Source organism: Strix aluco, chromosome 2, assembly GCF_031877795.1.
Source record: "Strix aluco isolate bStrAlu1 chromosome 2, bStrAlu1.hap1, whole genome shotgun sequence".
Taxonomy (NCBI): domain Eukaryota; kingdom Metazoa; phylum Chordata; class Aves; order Strigiformes; family Strigidae; genus Strix; species Strix aluco.
In genome coordinates, this window is record NC_133932.1 from 48,705,510 (window position 1) to 48,718,085 (window position 12,576).

Sequence of the window (12,576 nt, forward strand, 5' to 3'; positions counted from 1 at the left end):
TAGACCAGCTTGGTAATTATATTCATATATCACTGACTCCTTCAAAGAAGTCTAGGTTATTTGTGAGGCGTGACTACCCTGTATGAAAGCCCTGCTATTTCTTTGCCATGCATCATATTCTTTTACCTATACAAGAAAGACTGAATTCTGGAATTGTATTTACTTAAGTCTGTTGCTTATTATGTTTATATACAGTTAGTAGGAAAATCAAAGTCTAGTCTGTAGTCCTCTACATCTCCTTTGTCACATGCCACTTTATAGTCCCCTAATGTTGGAAATTATTTAGGCAACTACACTACCATTGTCTACTGCTATTCACAATTTCATTTTAAAGTTCTGTTCAGATGCTTGAAAGAATATCACCTGGTTCTTTTATTTATTACTATTCATTTTACCTATTTTTCTAAAAACTTTTCAGTTTGAGAAATTTAACTTGACACTTCATTTTGAGATGGTTCCTCATGTTCTTCCTTTGTAAATACTTCCCCATGTCCTCTTCAAGAAAACATTGAGGCAAATAATCATTTGTCTTTTCCGCTATATATTGACCATCACTGAGCATTCCCTTTAGTCCCTGAGAATCTGTCTGTCTTACAAGCTCTCTCTGGTAAGCTTCTTCACTTTGATCAATTTGAAAGAAAAAAAAAAAAAAAAAAAAGAGAACTGTTTATTTTACCCTTGGCAGCTCATTCTAAATCTTCTTCCTTATCCCACTTTTGCTTTTAATTCAGCCTAATTCATGCTCTTTTCTAGCCATCATTGCTCTGCTGTTCAACTGTGCTGCTTTTGTTTGGCCTTTTTAAAGACTTCTTGATAGACAGAATGCGGTTGGTATCTCTGACTGTCTTTTAGCAGTCACCATACCAGATGCAAGTATTTTATCCTTTTGCCTGTAGCTTTTAGTCTTTTAACAGGCTTCTTCCATTTTCAGTAACCATCATTATTATATAAATTATAATTCCTCTCAGTCCTCAGCTGGTGTTCAAAACTGGGAAATTATTGTGAGTACCTTATTTTGACTTGCTGAATCTGGAAGAGGCCTGAATGTCCCAGAGGGGATGAAGAGGAGTATCCCAGCCATACAGTTAACACCTGTTCTAAACAAAAGTTACTGGCTGGGTTACAATGCAAGACACCTGGGAGGAGATGGCAGGTATGACCCAGTACTTACAGGAGATTGGTGCTTTTCTAAATGAGCAGCTGGAGGCCAGGCAAGATATAGCAGAGCATCTAAAATGGTACCTCTGTTTAAGTAGCTAAATCATACAACCTGGAATCCATCTCTTTGGCTTAACAAAATGGAAATTACTTGGCAATTTGAAAGATATAAGTGCCTAAGAGAAATTTGACAATAACTGGTTCTTCCATCTAGCCAGCAATGATAAAAGATGCAATAACTGGAAATTAAAACTATCAGTATGTTATGCCAAAATTTCTGAGCTGTAGTCAGAAATATATAAGTAACCAGGTAACCAGTCAGTGTTTTCAGTCTACTGTTGCAGTGAACATGTCAACATTGGACAATTTTTAAAACTAGGTGGCATGTATTCTTGCACAATGTTGTCTTTGGGCTTGCAGACTTGCTTTTGTCCCCATTTCAAGCAGGGACCTGCCACGAGTGTGCGCTGCCAGCCTGAGGGGTACCAGTGCCCCAGCCATCCTGGACTTTCCGTGAGCTTCTACTTATCTCACAAAGTCAGAAAAGTTCCTGGCTTTCTGGAATACAGTTTACAGCCCATCCCAAATTACCCACAATGAGGGTGATGAGCTGGGGATATTACCAGGCTGAGCACATCCACACTAGGTGCAAAGGAGATTTCACTGTTCAGAAAAGTCCTGGGGCAGCGTGATGTGCTGCAGATGATCACAGATCATCTCTTAAGGCCTGATAGTTGCTGAGTCTATGAATACTATATATCATAGCTTTTACAGTGGACAATTCTTTTTAAATTATCTCTTTAATAGTCTGCAAAATCATTTTCCTAATATTTTGTTGCATAGGTCACTAAGGAAATAACTACTATCCAGCTGATTACAATTAAAGCAATAAAATTACTGATGGGACAAAGAAATGGTGGTAGTTATTTTTATACAGTATATAAAAATATCAGCTGCTACAGAATTTTCTGCAGTGCTGGCAAACTGATTCTTACCTTCTATGTTCTGTGAGCATCAGCACATTTTATTTCTATTCTTGAGGTCATTCTTCATTCCAAGGGAGATACTATTTATTGGCAGCAGTTACTCACAACCTTTTTCTCGCTCCATTAATGTTGAAGTTTTATTTTTGTGTGGCTTTCTAGATCCCTAAGATCTGTTGTATAATGCCTGTGGAGTGCTATATTCTGGCTAGTCATAGGCTACAAGTGTCTTTAAAATTTTTTCGTGACTCTAGTTGAATGAGCGGTTAGCTTTCTAAAATAATTTCTGATGCTTGGACAGAACCCACTGACAGTATTTGTCCATTCCAATAGATGCATCTTGAGAGAAAGATTTTTTGAGGCAAAAAGAAATCTGAGGGAAGGATTTGGAGAGGTTTTGGAAAATGAGACTTTGGACCACTGGTAGGAAAAAAAAAAATGGATGTACAAGTACCGGATTGAAGTCAAAAATACTTCATTTGAGACTTAGAAGGTGGAATTTCAGATTATGAAAATCCATTTTAATAGACTCTCGGTGACACCCTGAGAGTTTGCTGTTTATGTCATGCTAAATTAGAACATTTTAAAGGAAAACTATGAAATTGAACTATCAAGTATTCTGTCACGGCAGCCTAGGTGAATCACCTTGCTTCTTGAAAAAATATAGAGTCAAGCCAATTACAATGACTTAACTGGTGGAGCAATGAGGTGTCCACTAAAAGATTTTCAACCCTTTTTCCACAAAGCTGGAGACAGCTCTTTTGTCATTCATTAGCAGAAACAGGGTTAGGTGACTGACTCTCATGTGCACATGGTGTATCCTGAATGTATTCCCTCTTTATCTTTTTGCAAAGGAATACCATGATTTGAGAAATCCTTGATCAAGCCATTTTCTGTTGTTCTACCTTTGATCAACAATGTCAACAATATAGATATTTGGTTATTTTACCTTATTATAGGATTCTTAGAAGCAGTGCAGGCTGAAGGCCACGCATACAGTGTTTCCTAAGGTGTAATTCCTTCACTCTAACACTCCCACATTTGTCTGGGACTACAGCTGCAAACTGTGACATGGACTGAGTCTGCTTGGGATATATGAGCATTTCAATCTCATCTCTATCAGGTGGATCTGCATGAAAAAAATCTAGAGATAAAAGCTAAATTAACAAACCACTGAATGAGCCTTCAATTTCAGTCAGCATTTTGGAGCTCAGTTGAACTGTAGGATTGAGGGCATGACAGATGGCTGTCTTGTTTTACCGAGACTCAGTACTTTGAGGAGGGGGAGATTATTTTGTCTCTTAACAAAAACAAAATTAAAACACATCTCTGAAGACTGTTGTCCTTATAGAGGAGGTATGTGCTTTGAAGTGTCATACTTTTGCATAGTCTTGATAATCAGTAATGAAGAGAGAGTGCCGAAGATTACAAAACAACATAATCAAGTGATAATAATGAATATTTCAACAGGCAGACATTTCAAAGTTTTAATTAAAATTAGTAGTGCTATTGATATTGTAATATCTTCGGGTAACATACAGGCAAGTAATCATAGACCTCCTAAATGGACTGCATTACACATGCAATTAATTATGGAAGATGTTGCTGCTCAAACCACCCTAGGATCTCTGAGATTTAAAGCAAGTGCTCAAGTATTTTACTACAGAAGGCAGCTCCACCAACACAGTCAGCAGATTAACTATTATACTTAACCCAGATGCTGCATTGCTGAGATGCAGCTCAAATCTGTTCTGCTAGCAACAGTCTTTACTCATCTTCTTTAATAACACAAATGCTTCTCCTTTTGCCTAAAGTAAAAGCCGGTATTTTTAAACACAGACTGTGAGAGCTTGGGGGACAAAAAAAATCCCACCTACAGAGATGTTCTTTTCACAAGATGCCCTCCACGCTGCAGGGGAAGAAAAGTTTAATCAAAGTACAATGCTCTTTCTTACTTTGCTTTCTTTTTGACATTGCCTCCACCCAGTGCTCCCACTCTGACGTTCTTTCAGGATTCTCAGGTTTTCGTGAAATTAATTTTGGCACTAGGCAGCGTGTCTGAAGGCTCCTTATCATAAGGCAAGGGATTGTAATAGTACCTCCAATTCACAACATGATGACTTCATTTAGACCATGGAGGGGTTGTTTAGAAACTGTCCTGAGTGTACCTATTGCTACCTGTGGACCTGAACACACATTTTAAAAGATCTTCCATGCCCCTCAGTGAAATCAAATCGTTGAGAACTGAATCTCATACTGAGCTATTCTGAATAAACCTCTCTGTCAGTTCAATCCACCTAAGTCCCAAAGCTAACTGTCAGGAAAAGTAAGAGTCTAAGAACATTCTTGCTTATGGATTTGAGGACTCCTGCACAGCAGGATCAAATATATTTAAAATAAATGGGGACAGGGCGGGAGATTGTAGCCTTTAGGGAACCTTTCCAAACTCCTTCCAGCAAGACAAATGCTCTACTCTTTGCTTGACAGGTGCCTTTCTCCAAATGGACCCCCAAGCACTTTCCAGAGCTTTCTTCATCCCTCTTGAGGGAACTAAAAGCCTACCCTTATTCATGTCAGGCCTTTGAAATGATAGTGTGAGGGGATATGAGGACTGACTGCTCAAAAAAGGAGGAAAATCACAGCATGTCCCACTACAGTGACTGTCACATCCCGCTCAGACGAGGGAGACAAGTGACTCAGATTCACAAATCCTCAATGGAGCAGACAATGGTGAGACAAGTCTCAAAGTCCAAACATTTATTAACTACCCACGATGTACTAATTGAACACACGATAATTGGTTAAGTATATGGCAAGTTGTGGCAAGCAATACAATATGCCTTACATTTCTTAATGGAAAAAGGAAAAAAGGGAGATAGAGGGAATAGAGAAATACAGATCACCGGTCTGGGTTTCTGCATCGATCCTGACAGCGAGGGTTCCAGGAGGCATCTTTCTTCTTCGTTTCACTGCACTCTCCAGGCCCCCCCACTCTTTCTTTCTCCCCCCTTGACTTATACCCACTTTCCTTGGGTCCATCCCCTAGGTCGACCCACATAACTAGGTATCCCATGTATGGGGAGGGGTAAGGTGTTTCATGGGATGATGTAATAAGCGTGATCATGTTAGCCTTCATTAGCATATTGAGGGGTGTTAACTTTAATATGCATTTCGTGGATAATGAAGCAAAGGTCATTCACCAGACAGATGGCCCTTGAAATTTGTCCAGGTGCACCAGAGCAGAGCCGTCCTGTCTCCACAGGGCTCCCTCCTCCAGCTGCATCTTCTGTTATTCAGGCAGCCTTATCAGCTTCAACCTCCACACTATCCACCCCATGACTCATAGTTTCATCTTGTGAGTGTTTGAGGCATTCCTTAGATCAGCCTCAACTGTCACTTTCTCAGGCTGTTTTTCTTAGTTTCTCACAGGCCTGGTTTCTTGTCTCTCACAAGTGACACAGAGGTTTCAGCCAGACCAACCATCTTTATTTGTTGAAAAGGTGTTAAAGACCCATATGGTGTGGCAGAGGTCTCTGTTCTGCAACAAAAGAGGTGCCAGGATTCAGTTCTTATTAACAAGTTCTTTAGGCAGACCAAAACACTCAGACTAGGCCCGAGTTTCAACATAAAGTGAGAAGACTCCAGCCATGTTTTCTGAGGGGAGAAACCACTTAAAAAAAAAATAGATTTGCTTTGAAAGAAGATAATGGTGATTTTTTTTACCGGTTTGTAAGTGTATTAGTTGCTATTCATATCCCTACAAAAATTAAATGCTTGAGTTATTGCTAGGAAAATACATAGACTGTCCTTGCTCCCCATTGTATTGCTGTTTTAATATTAAACAAAAATTAAGGTGGCACTCAAACACTGAATTAACCTGCATAAGCTGCTAAAAACTAGTCTTCATTCTTCTTTGCATTCTTTTTTTAAAAGCATGACTTCCCTCTTATGGAGACCTTTAGAATGATTATTGGAACAAAATCTGCTGATTTCAGCAGAGCCATTAGTTCTTTTATCATCAGTTCTCTCCACTGAAGCATGTTAGTACCTGACACAGTTGTGTTAGTGATCCCCAAATCCATTAAGCCAACCTGCACTCTAACAGAACACCTCTGAATAGCTCCAAAGGCACCATGAAAGAGTTTTTGTGAATGATTTCCAAGTTACCCACAGCACTCCAATTCTATTCATGTTGTATTTTCACACTTACTTGGAGCTCTTCCTACATGAAACAGTTGCATCAGATTGTATGATGCGTTTTTTGTGTATTTAGAAAGCTAAGGTACTGACATTACCTTTGTAGTAAATATTAAAACAGAATTGCAAGACATTTTAGTCTGCTTATTCAATGAGGAGTCCGAGCTATTAGCTGTTGCCAATAATGGGAGAAAAATTCAAAGAGCCAATATAGAAAAAGAGATGTGACCCACCAAATATATTGTTCCACTTCTTTGCCAATTTGAGAAATACATAGAATTTGAAGTGAAACAGTGTAAGACATACAGCATACCAGCACTTTTTAATCTCTGCAGTCATTTGGGGTAAGATGTTGCAGTAATGCTTTGTAACAAATCTCGGTGTTCAACTCAAGTCAGGCACCACTGACTTTAAAAAATTCAAGATACCTCTGAGCAACACTGACAGGCAAATTTTCCAGGGTTTTGAACTCTGAATCATATGCCCACTGTTTTTTCCCTCTAAGCCTTGAGAATACATGAGTTAATATTATCCATACAAATACGTCTAACTCATGCTATTGAGACTCAGAGTGCTTGTGAATTATGGGTTGTTTCACAAAGGGAAATGGCAGAGTATTACTGCAACTGAACTTCTCCCGCCTGTAGCAGAGAGGAGAAACTGTCCATGCTTCTAACTGCATGTTGAAGGCCACAGTTGCTCAGAGGGAGCTGCATGGACCATGGGACACAGTTTTCAAAAATAGATGCCTAAGCTTCAGCTCCTAAGTGCACATTTATTTTCATAAATAAGCAAATTCCTTTAATCAGAAAGGCTTTTTATTTCTCAGGAACTGCTACCATTGTCAGTGACTGCATTTGTGAAAATCATATGTTTTGTTTCGGTTTGTGTTTCTCACTCCCCCTTTACTTTCAGACTTTCATCCTACAATTGACTGAATACAAGTACAGAAACCTCAATATTAGCAGCCATTTACAGTTTCAGAGCCTATAGTTATTATACACACTGATATTCACTCTTTTGCAGCTCATCGAACCATCTCTTTATTATCCTAGTTTCAAAATACAAAGATATGATTCCCACTACAAGTTTATGAAGACCATATAGGAAAAAGGATTTTCAGATAATTGGTCAAAATCACAACTGTAATTCTGTTTATTCATTTTTCCACAATTACTACTACTACACCATGTATTAATGAACAAACACATATGGTGCACAATTACCCTTCATCTCACTGAAGAACTTGAAATTTAAATGGAAAATAGGCTGTCTATGAATAGCAAAGAAACCCAGGCAGTATGTGGCTTACTTGCTCCCTCTTACATACACTGGACTAGCAGTTCCATGAAGACAAAGCTGACACTAATGTAAAGACCAAATTCCATGCAGGAATTTGTTACTGAACAAATGTTGAGATAACTAAGTACAAAGACAAGAGAACAGTCAGGAGCAATAAGAAGTTTAAGCAGACAAACTGTATAATTTAATTCTCATGTGAGCTCAGTTAGTCAATGACAAATAATTTCACAAGTTTCAGTGTGGAGGAAACATCCTTTGAATATTTATGGGGAATAACTCATAAGGAACATTGTTAACATCTCCTTTACATTATCTTCCTTAAAGGGCAACACAGATGTAGCAATATTCTTTCAATCATATTAACTTTTGAAACTCCTGGGAGCCATTTTACTAGAGATTTGAGATAGTCTAGGCTGAGATAGTAAGTTGTAAGGCATAATTTAAGTGGGACTCTCTGTGCCATACAAGTGTTTCAGCTTCAGCCAAAGAGTTCATTGGAAAGAATTCAGATGAAAGCATGAAAAAGTAAAGGGGAAAATAAGCTGAGCTGCTACAGAGTGCTTACCATAAGCACTTTTCCATAGCCATGGTCCTTAATGATATTTGCTTTACAATATTTCTGCTCAAGTGAGAGATTGCCATATTCATTTAACACAGGATATCTCAATGCTGAGTGCACTATTACTAGAATGAGCACAAGGTAAGCTGGGGGATTCACTTAAATAAAAGATGCCATTATTAAAGGTCAAGCTTTTCATTTTTGAAAACCTGAAGAACTGTACTCCTAGAAGATGCAAAGTATTTCCCTTACTGAAATGGAAAAATATCATTTTTCCCATAGTTTTCTTAGTAGAACAGATACCTGACATTTATTGTTAGAAACAAACTAGGTAGCAGTGCATCAGGGAATAAGCATGACCTGCATCATTGTTGTGGTTTGAGCCCAGGGAAAAACTGAGCACCATGCAGCCCCTCCCTCACTCCTTCCCCCTCAGGAATGGGGAGGAGAAAATATGACAAAAGGCTCAGGAATCGAGACAAGAACAGTGAGGGATGACCCACCCATTATGGTCATGGGCAAAAGACAGACTCAACTGAGGAAGAAAAAGAACATCAGTTTAATTTAAACACCATCACAACCACCACTAATTTGCCAGAGTAGGACAGTGAGAAAATACAACCACACCTTAAAAACACCTACCCCCCACCCCTCCTTTCATCCTGGCCTCATCTTTGCTTCCCATTTCTCTATCTCCTCACCCCCAGCAGCACAGCGGGACAGGGGATGGGGGATGCAGTCAGTTCATCATTATCTCTGCTGGTCCTTCCTCCTCAGGAGGAGGACTCGTCACACTCTTCCCCTGCTCCGGTGTGGGATCCCTCTCACGGGAGACAGTCCTCCATGAACTTCCTCCAACGTGAGTCCTTTCCATGGGCTACAGCTCTCCATGAACTGCTCCAGTGTGGGTCCCTCCCACAGGCTGAAGTCCTCCCCAGCAACTGACTGCTCCAGCACGGGCTTCCTGCAGAGTCCCGGTCTTCTTCAGGTGCAGTCACCTGCTACAAGTGCTGCAGTTGGGCATCTGCTCCACCCGTGACCTCCATGGGTGGTAGGGGGGTGGCCCTGCCGTCTCACCAGGGGCTGCAGATGAGTCTCTGCACCACTGCACCTCCTCCCCCTTCCTCCTCCTTTCTTCCACTGACCTCGATGTTTACATAGGTATCTCCCTCACAACTCTTCCTCACAACTCAAGTTCCCCTTCTTAAATACATTATCACAGAGGTGCAGCCACCATCACTAATTGGCTCAGCCTTGGCCAGAGGCAGGTCCAACTTGGAGCCAGGGGAGCTTCAAGAAGCTTCTCGCTTCTGTAGCCGCCTCCCCCACTACCAAAACCTCCACCACACACAAACCCAACACAGTCATGCTACTTCTTTTCTTATTATCTCCTTGATGCTGTAAGAAAAATCTGTTGGGAGTAGAACACAAAAGGAGAGTGATTCACACTGAAAAAAAAAGAAATTTAACCATTCATGCTTGGGATTATTTTTACAACATGTAGACCGTCAAAAACTCAAACATGTTTTGTGTGCATGTATTTCAGCTGGTAGACTGCACCAGTGAAACCAACAGCAAAACAGAGTGGAAGCAATCCACACAGACTTCCCTGTTAGGAGGTGCAGGCATAGTCTTGAAATGCCTCAGGGTAGAGAGGGCAACTGGCTGTGAGCATCTCCTGCTCTGCCTGAGCATCCTGCCATTGGGTAGAGGGAAATGGCACTACTGTTTTCTGGAATGGTGCTTAAGTTACGATGCTCCAAAAAGGATTGAAGCATTTTGCATTTCTAAGAAAGTCTACTAGCCAAGGTATTTCATAGCCATAGATTGACAGTTCATTTGACAGTTCATAGCAACATAGCATTCAATAATGCCACTCTAAAAACAACCTTGGAAAGGAGCTGCAGTTTTCAGGGGCAGACATAGCATGTAATACCACTGAAATATCTTTTTTCCATTGCTGCTGGGTCATTCAGGTGTCAGAAATGTTGAATGTCCCTCATTTTTATGACGACATAACCCTCACATGAACATCTTGTCCATGTGTTATGGCTATCATTACCCAAAAAAACCTTCTATTAGAACAACATGCAGAAATAATCCTTGTAGTCTGTCATCATCAGTGTTGGTACCATAGAGCTCATAAAAGAGCTCAGAAAAAGTGGCTGGCAGAATAAGCAAAAATGCTGTTTATATATCAGCTATTTCCATATTTTAAAAAGTCTACAGGCAACCTTAACACATGGATTTCTTGACTGTTTTGAATACCTAATTCCACAGCTTCGTTACATTCTTTATTACTTTTACTGAACTCTGGTAACACTCCTTGTTCAGTGCTGGAAGAAAACAAAATTCCTTCCATCTCTCTGGGTCCTTGTCCTGTGGCAGCCATTACTGATGATGTTGTGATTGTAGGTCAAGACATATCAGAAATTGGACACCTTAGTAACTTTCTCTAACACACTCAGAAAGCAAAAGCAAAAATAAAAAAAATGGTATTATGAATAGATGGCATGGCTCTGAAGTATTCTGTGGATGACAGAAAATTAGGTGTTTGACAGGACCCAGCATGTGAATCCATTACAGTCCTGAATTCTCAATTTAAGTGGAAAACATAGGGATATTAACGCTAGGGAACCTTTCCACTGAACAGAAGGGCTTTGCCAATCTCTTTTCAGAAGGGGAAAATCCTTACATATTCACTTAATTATATGTCTAAAAGCTTAGGTTAGGCCAGAATTTAGAACTTTAGCTAAAGTTAGTTTCAAGTTACAGGAGGTTCACAACTTCAGCTGCTCCAGCATCTCCTCATAACATGTGCTTGCTCTTTCTATTAGTATTTATATGTACATGAAGCTATTTTAAATGCATTTGGTTGCTAATCCTTTGGAGTCCTTATTGCATTTAATATCTGTAATGTGGAAGACACACTAACATCCTTCTGAGGCCAGACTTCATAATATTTTTTGTGCTGCAAAATTGTTCACTTGCTTTTCCCCCCTCATTTATCTTTTAATGATGGACAATGGCAAAAGCAGGCACCCTAGGGTCCTGTTTTCAAAACTGCCCAGCGTTTACAAGTGCCTTCTGTCAAGATCATTGCTTCAGAGCTTAGCTAAAACTCCTAGGAGAGAACCTGAGGTCATTCTGCAGCAGATATTTCACTGTTACTACACCTTCTTTATCCAGGTAGGGCATCTCTTTCTTTTTCTGCAAACAAACTACTATTGCAAACAGTTCTCCATGTCCAGCTGCTTTTGCTGCAAACTGCTCCCACAGAAATCACAGAGCATTTCAGAAAGATGAATTTCCTAAAGAGAAAAGCTGCAGATACAAGGTACTAACTCAACCCATTAAAACAAAGACTAGTTGACAGTCTAGTTCTTTTACTTTCAAGAGAGCTGGATTTGTGAAAGCTACTCAATAACAAAAACATAAACAAAGATAAAAAGAAAGCCAAGAAACTACCGAGCACCTTTCTTTTTCTAATCTAGTAGAGACAATCGTAAATGCCAGTAAATTGGACCATCACATTCACAAGCTTGAGACACTGTCAAACCCGAGCGATGAAGGGTCTAGAAATGGCAAGATGAATGCACAGCAGAAACAGGACGTACGGAGCCTGACTCTCTTCATGCTTCACCTGTTTGGATCCAGTGTGATTGGTCCTACTAACAGACATTGATTTACTCTTGATTTATGGCAGAGCAAATGGAAGCTGAATCAACCTCGAACTGGGGCTCACCTAAGAAAAAGTTACTACTAATCTTGGACTCTGCACCATTCACACCAAAAAAAGATGTAGGTTTTAGACTGAAAAAAGTGTTGACAGTTGAAATATATGGGGGGACCGCAGGAGTGGGAAGAGACTCTTAGCTTAATCAGTATTGCATTAATGTCCAGATGTCCCAAATGAATTGCTAAGGCATTGCATTACACCATCCATAATTGCTGCTTTATGAGGGCTTTCACTTTTGGGAGGAAAAGGTGGAAGGCCGGCAAGCTTTTCTGTGAATGCTGAGCTTTCCAACTTTAAATTTGGAGACACCTGGCTTGCTTCTGAATCAGCTCACCTTTATAATGCCTCAGTTTAATGCCTCATATAATGTTTATGTACGGTAATCAGGCCACAAACTAAGAACTGAATCTGACATAGTCAAAAACATAAGACCCTCTTTTTGACTGCAACATTTTAGATCATTTTCCTTTCCTTCTGTGACCTAGCATGAAGATCTAACAAGCCAAGTCTTTCTGGAAGCAAACACCAATTGTACCTCGAAGTCTGTAATTCTGTTAGAGTTGTCAACAGCTGCATTTGCTAGCAGAAACACCAATGTCTTTAAGGTCCATCCGATCATAAGACACCAACATACTAAG